Genomic DNA, 6,318 nt, shown 5'->3' on the forward strand with positions numbered 1-6,318 from the left:
TGCCAAAGACTTCATTACTTTATATCATTACGCCACAAAATCTTTACTTTAGCAGATATTTGATATTTTAATATTTAAACGGTTTAACAAAAACAAATCTAATTATAAACAGTTTAAATTCTTTCTCCTGGAGTTGTTGCTCTTTTTAACTTTTTGTTCTTTAGATTTTTGTTGTTTTTGTTAACTGATGACTTTTCATAAACAAACTGTCCTTCAGGTGAGTCTTTATTCAGTAAATGTGAGTGTGTAGTTGTGTTTTAGTTTTATTACTGCTGATGCATTCATGAGGATGAAACGTTTTACTGCTTCACATTTATCCCGACAGAACAAACCTGACAGAAAATAACGAGGATTGTAATTAAACACACCGGTAATCATCACATAGGTGCAACTGGAAACGTCCGAACATACAGGAGCAGAGAGAGCTGTCCAGGGATTAGACTGTACCGAACCTTCCCTCCCTTTGAGCTGCTCTTAATGAGGCTCTGAGTCTTTGTTATTGAGATCAAAATACCCACAATCCCACAGGAGAAAATTACCCGCCGCTCTCCAGAGATTAGACCGAACACAGAACTGTGGGAAGCCATCCACTGCTAGAGAACGTCACTTTTAATTATTATTATCGTCAATGATTTCTAACTTCTTATTTACATTTTTTAGATTCTTATTTGGCTGAAACGGTCCCAGCAGAGTGGACTAATCTCTGAGCTTCTCAAAAGGTAATAACACGCGCTCCACCGAGAATAGACCACACCGAGGTGTGCTGAAGAGCTAAAATAAGAGACAGGAGCCACCCAGAGATTAGACACTACCTAGAACTGTCCTTTTCTGTGAATGTCCTTGGAGTGTATTGATAATAGAGTCTGTTTCCAGGTGATAGATATGTCCTCTTTGACCTCAGTTGGTGTCTGTAGTCAAGAAGCAATGTATCAAAATAACCTCAATCCTCCAGAGATTATACCAGACCCAAAGTCACACACCCCCCCTTGGAAGCTTCAGTGAACAATATTTAGGTGCAGACTAAACCCTGGACAGACTGGTGACTCACATCACGTCAATCACGTTTAAACTGATGTTTAATCGCTTTATTCTGTTGCTGATCTCAGGCTTCATCTGGATTTAATTCAAGGTTTGGACATTTTAAAGCCATCCAGGTTTAATCTGGGATTAAAATCCTGAAATTAATAATAAACAAAACTAAAATACTAAAATTTCAAACTAGTTTATGACATGGTTAGGGATTATAAAGGAGCTACAAACTTTGATTTAGTGTCAGTCTGTAAGTTATAGTCGAAAAACTGCAATCCTAAAGTGTCTAATCCAGGATTAACAGAAAACCTGCAGTAATTTATTCTGGATTAATATAAAAATTAAATACCTTAATCCAAGATTACTATTAAACCTAAATTCTGTAATTAAGGATTAGTACAGATACTTTAGAATTGGCTGTAAGACCAGATGGATATTTAGAATTTTTCATTCCCATACATCTCTCTGAACTCATTTCAATAGTTTCTACATCCAAACCATCCACATGTCTTTTAGATCCTATCCCAACTAGACTGTTCAAGGAGGCTTTACCTTTAATTAATTCCTCAATGTTAGATCTGATTAATCTCTCTCTAGTAACAGGTTATGTACCACAGGCTTTTAAGGTTGCTGTAATCAAACCTTTATTTAAAAAGCCCACTCTAGATCCAGATGTTTTAGCCAACTATAGACCAATTTCCAACCTCCCATTTCTCTCTAAAATTCTGGAAAGAACAGTTGCAAATCAATGATGTGAACATTTACAAAGGAATAGCTTGTTTGAAGAGTTTCAGTCAGGCTTCAGAGTGCATCATAGCACAGAAACAGCTCTGGTGAAAGTTACTAATGACCTTCTCATAGCGTCAGATAATGGACTGGTCTCTATACTTATTTTGTTGGACCTTAGTGCAGCATTCGATACAGTCTTATTTCACAAGTAGATACTGACACATTCATCAAAGCACTGCCAGGGGAGCTGATTACAGACTGAATTTTGCTGAATAACACTCTGGGGTTGTTAGAGCTGGTAGAGGTTATGTTAGACAGATATCCAGTTTTGGCCTCTTTCACTGCCTTTTGATAGCTAGCCAGACTCTCCCTCAGTATCTGCTGAGACACATGAAGTTTATCTTTCCTGTACCTGCACTCTGCCTGCCTACAGCACTGTCTGAGGGCTTGGGTGGTCTCATTGAGCCAGGGATCTGATCTGACTTTAGCAGATTTAGTCCTAAAAGGTGCAATAGTGTCCAAAATGTCAGAGCAGGTGGAGTGAAAAAAGGAAATTAAATCATCTGAGTGAGGTGTAGAGGCCATACCAGCCTCTGTGTATAGGATGCTGTTCATAAAAGCAGTAGCAAACTGCTCAGCTGTGGAGGAGGTGATGATCCGACACTGACGGGCTGAAGCAGTAGGTCTAGGTGCAGGTGCAGGAGCTAAGAAATCCAACAGGATGGGGAGGTGATCCGAGATGCAGGTCTGGGATATTTCCCTGAGAGTAACAGAGAGTCCACAGGAGATCATAAGGTCCAGAGTGTGACCATCTGGTGTGTGGGGCCATTTACTGATTGTACCAGGTCAAAAGAGCTTAGGAGACCAAGAAATTCAGATGCAAATTGACTGGACAGACAACAAACATGAATATTGAAGTCTCCACAAATCAGTAGATAGTCATATGCTGGTATGAACTCAGCTAGGAATTCAGAAAACTCCTGAATAAAATCCTTATTGGATTTTGGTGGTCAGTAGACAACAGCACATAGTACAGGGAAGGACAGCTCAAACCTTAATAACTGTAGCTCAAAGCTGGTGTAATGCTTTGGAGACATTGGGTGACAGATAAGAGTGTGTTTATACACAGTGGCCAGGCCTCCACCACGACCAGAGAGCCGTGGCGAGCTGAGATAGGAATAACCGGGGGGGAGGAGCTCAGAGAAGGTGCTGTTATCACCTGGTTTCAGCCAAGTCTCTGTCAGGAAACAAAAATCCAGATCGTGCGTGGAGATGAAGTCATTCACAACAAGTCTTATTTGCAAGCGATCGTGCGTTGAGCAGCTCTGTACGGACGGCCACGGGGCTCTCAGGCAGCAGGACACACGATGCAGTGGGCGGAGATTCCCTCGCGTGAATCCCCGGCTCCGGACTCTGACAGGCCGGCAACACGGAAGCTGGTGACCGACAGCGGGGTTAGCAGGACGTAGCCACCGGTAGCGAAACTGCAGAGAGCGCTGGATGCCGTAAACTGCACGATGATGTAACACACTACTCCAGAGATGCCCAGGGTAATCCACAGAACAGGTAGCCAGGTAAGCCCTGAATTTGACAGAGATCCCTCCTCTCTTTCCGTGTCTCCTGTGTCTCTTTCTGCAAAACAACATGCATTCAGGACGCCACAGGTACGGTGGTACAGACGTCAGGACAGGTGGAGGTGTCTTTGAATGTCCACTGCTGACAACGACAGGTAGATTATTCAAACAGTCCCGGATCGTCAGCAGTGACAGGCGATCATAAATCAACAGCGACCTAGTAATTCGAGGGACAAGCAGCAAAACCAGGAGAATCACTTACAAACTCAGCAGGGGTGGACGGCGAGCCATACACAGCAGCGCCATCTTGACTAGATTTGAACATGTTAGCTTCTACTTTGTATGCATCATCTATCTGATCATACATGTATCCAACTGTATGTTATATGTTCCTTGTTCCCCACCCCCCTCTTCTCCCATCCCTCCCCCTCCCCCTCTACCTCTATCTCTACCTCTATCCCTCCATCTCTATCCCTCTATCTCTACCTCTCTACCTCTATCCATCTACCTCTATCCCTCTATCTCTACCTCTATCTCTACCTTTCTACCTCTTCTGTCCCTCTCAACCCTCCTTCCAGCAGCAGATGGTTCCCCACATTAGAGCCGGGTTCTGCTCGAGGTTTTTTTCCCTGTTAAAAGGGTGTTTTCCTGCCACTGTCTCCTTAGGGCTGCTCTGGGGGTTCAGGCATATGGGTTCTGTAAAGCGTCTCGAGACAATTTGACTGTAATTGGCGCTATATAAATAAAATTGAATTGAATTGAATATAAAACCCAAATCCTGTAATCTAGGATTGATGTAAAACCAACTTCATTAAATCCAGGCTTAATACAGAATCTGAATTCTCTTATTCAGGATTAATAGAAAACCTTTAATAAATGATTTAATCCAGAATTTACGTCAAACTTTATACAAAATCTTATTCAGGATTTATTTCAAATTGAAACCCTGTAAATCAGGATTATTAGATTATTAATACATGAATGATATTAAACCGAAATTCTCTTATTTTAACTGAATATAAACCTCACTTCCTGTAATCCAGAATTAGTCTAAAACATAAATATTCTAATCCAAGACTATTTCATGTCCTAAATGTTCTAATTTAAGATGAAAAACAAAATAAATTAATCAGATGTAGACCTAATTCCTACAGGCTCTAATCTGAAATTAATTTCACATTAAAATACTTTAATTCAGGAATAATCTCAGTAAAGTTAATGACCTGAATACTGTAACCCAGGATTTAAACTTTAAACACAGATAGTATAGAACCAGACTCCTCTAATCCTGATTAATAAAGAATTAATGACTCACAGACTCTAATCTACTTAATGACATAAATATTTAATTCTGGGACTAAAACCTGTTTTAAATCCTGTGTTGTGTTGCAGGTGCATGATGGGAAATGAAGTCCCTGAAGTCTTTCTCTCCTCATTTCCTAATTTCTCATCCTGCTCATCGATTGGCTGAATATTAATGTCATCTCTCTCTCTCTCTCTCTCTCTCACACACACACACACACACACACACACACACACACACACACACACACACACACACACACACACACACACACACACTCCATCCTATCAGCCAATTAGCTAATGGCTCGTTAAGGGTGGCATCCATTAGAGCTTCAGATCAATCAGTTAAGCAGAACAGACGAGGACATCATCATGACCACATGATGCGGTCGCCACGGCAACCACACGGGACAGAAATGATGACACAGCTGAGTCAGCAGGACGTCAGTGTGTGTGTGTGTGTGTGTGTGTGTGTGTGTGTGTGTGTGTGTGTGTGTATTTAATAACTGCTGAAAGGGAATCTCAGGTAAGTTTTTGTTTTATCTGTTGTCACGGGAGCGTAGATGGATCACTGAATGGACCTACCAGGCTCACATGTCCCAAGGTTCAGGATCCAAAAGTTACTGGTCCAAAGATTCAGGAGTCTAATGGTTTGGGGTCCAAAGGTTTAGATTTCAAAGGTTCAGGGTCTAAAGGTTCTGGTTTCAAAGGTTCAGGTTCCAAAGGTTCAGGTTCCACTGTGGCTTCAGCATTTGAAGGTGAACATCTGTTGTTGGAAAGTCAATCAAAAAGTTCCATGAACAGATGACAACAAAAGGAAGCAAAACAATCTCACAGATGCACAAACGAGAAAGAAGAACAACTGCAGACACAGGAACCAACAACATGATGAAAACAGATAAAATGATCCAAATAGAAACTCTGATAGATTCAACATGTCGCCTTCAGACTAAACGCTGGGATTTAAACCTCTTTAATGGTTTTATTTGGTTGTGATTTTGGGATTATTTGCCCTGAGCTGAGGTAAATATTTAGTGGTGGCTGATCTGAACTGTTTATCTGCTGGTTGAAGCTCAGACATTAGTTTGATGTTTCCGGTTGTTCGGTCCTCAGCGGACGTCTTCAGAGAACCAGTTTGTTGTTTTCAGCTTCAGGGAGTTGTAGTTTTATCAGCTCCGACAGCAACAATACAACAATACAACACAGACACACAATGAGAGCAGCCACATGTGGAGGGTTGTGTGTCTGTGTGTGCGGCGGCTCTGGGACAGCTGCCCATAAACTCTCATTAATTTGGTGGCTCGGGGCCCGCTGGACGGCCGACCGAGAGCCAAACCTTCTGCTGATGAAGCTGTGTTCAAACAGCAGCAGACAAAACTGTTCCACTGTGTTTCCCTCAGACTTGGCTGCCGACGCTTTGTGTTTGTGAGGTCCTGGTTTACGCCGGCTTTATGAGGACGTTCGCTGTTTCCCTGACGGTCAACAAATCCTCGTTCAGAGCCAGAGCAGCCACCGGCCTCGAGCTGGAAGCAGATTCAATTTAAAGTCACACACACAAGAGATTTAAAATTATTTCTACCCGTTTTCTCTGTGAACCAAAATCAGAAGAGCTGGAAACACAAACACCCCCACGGTTTTGCTTCATCAGAGTCCGTCCGAACAAAGACGCTTTTTATATTTC

Source organism: Amphiprion ocellaris, chromosome 8, assembly GCF_022539595.1.
Source record: "Amphiprion ocellaris isolate individual 3 ecotype Okinawa chromosome 8, ASM2253959v1, whole genome shotgun sequence".
NCBI lineage: Eukaryota > Metazoa > Chordata > Actinopteri > Pomacentridae > Amphiprion > Amphiprion ocellaris.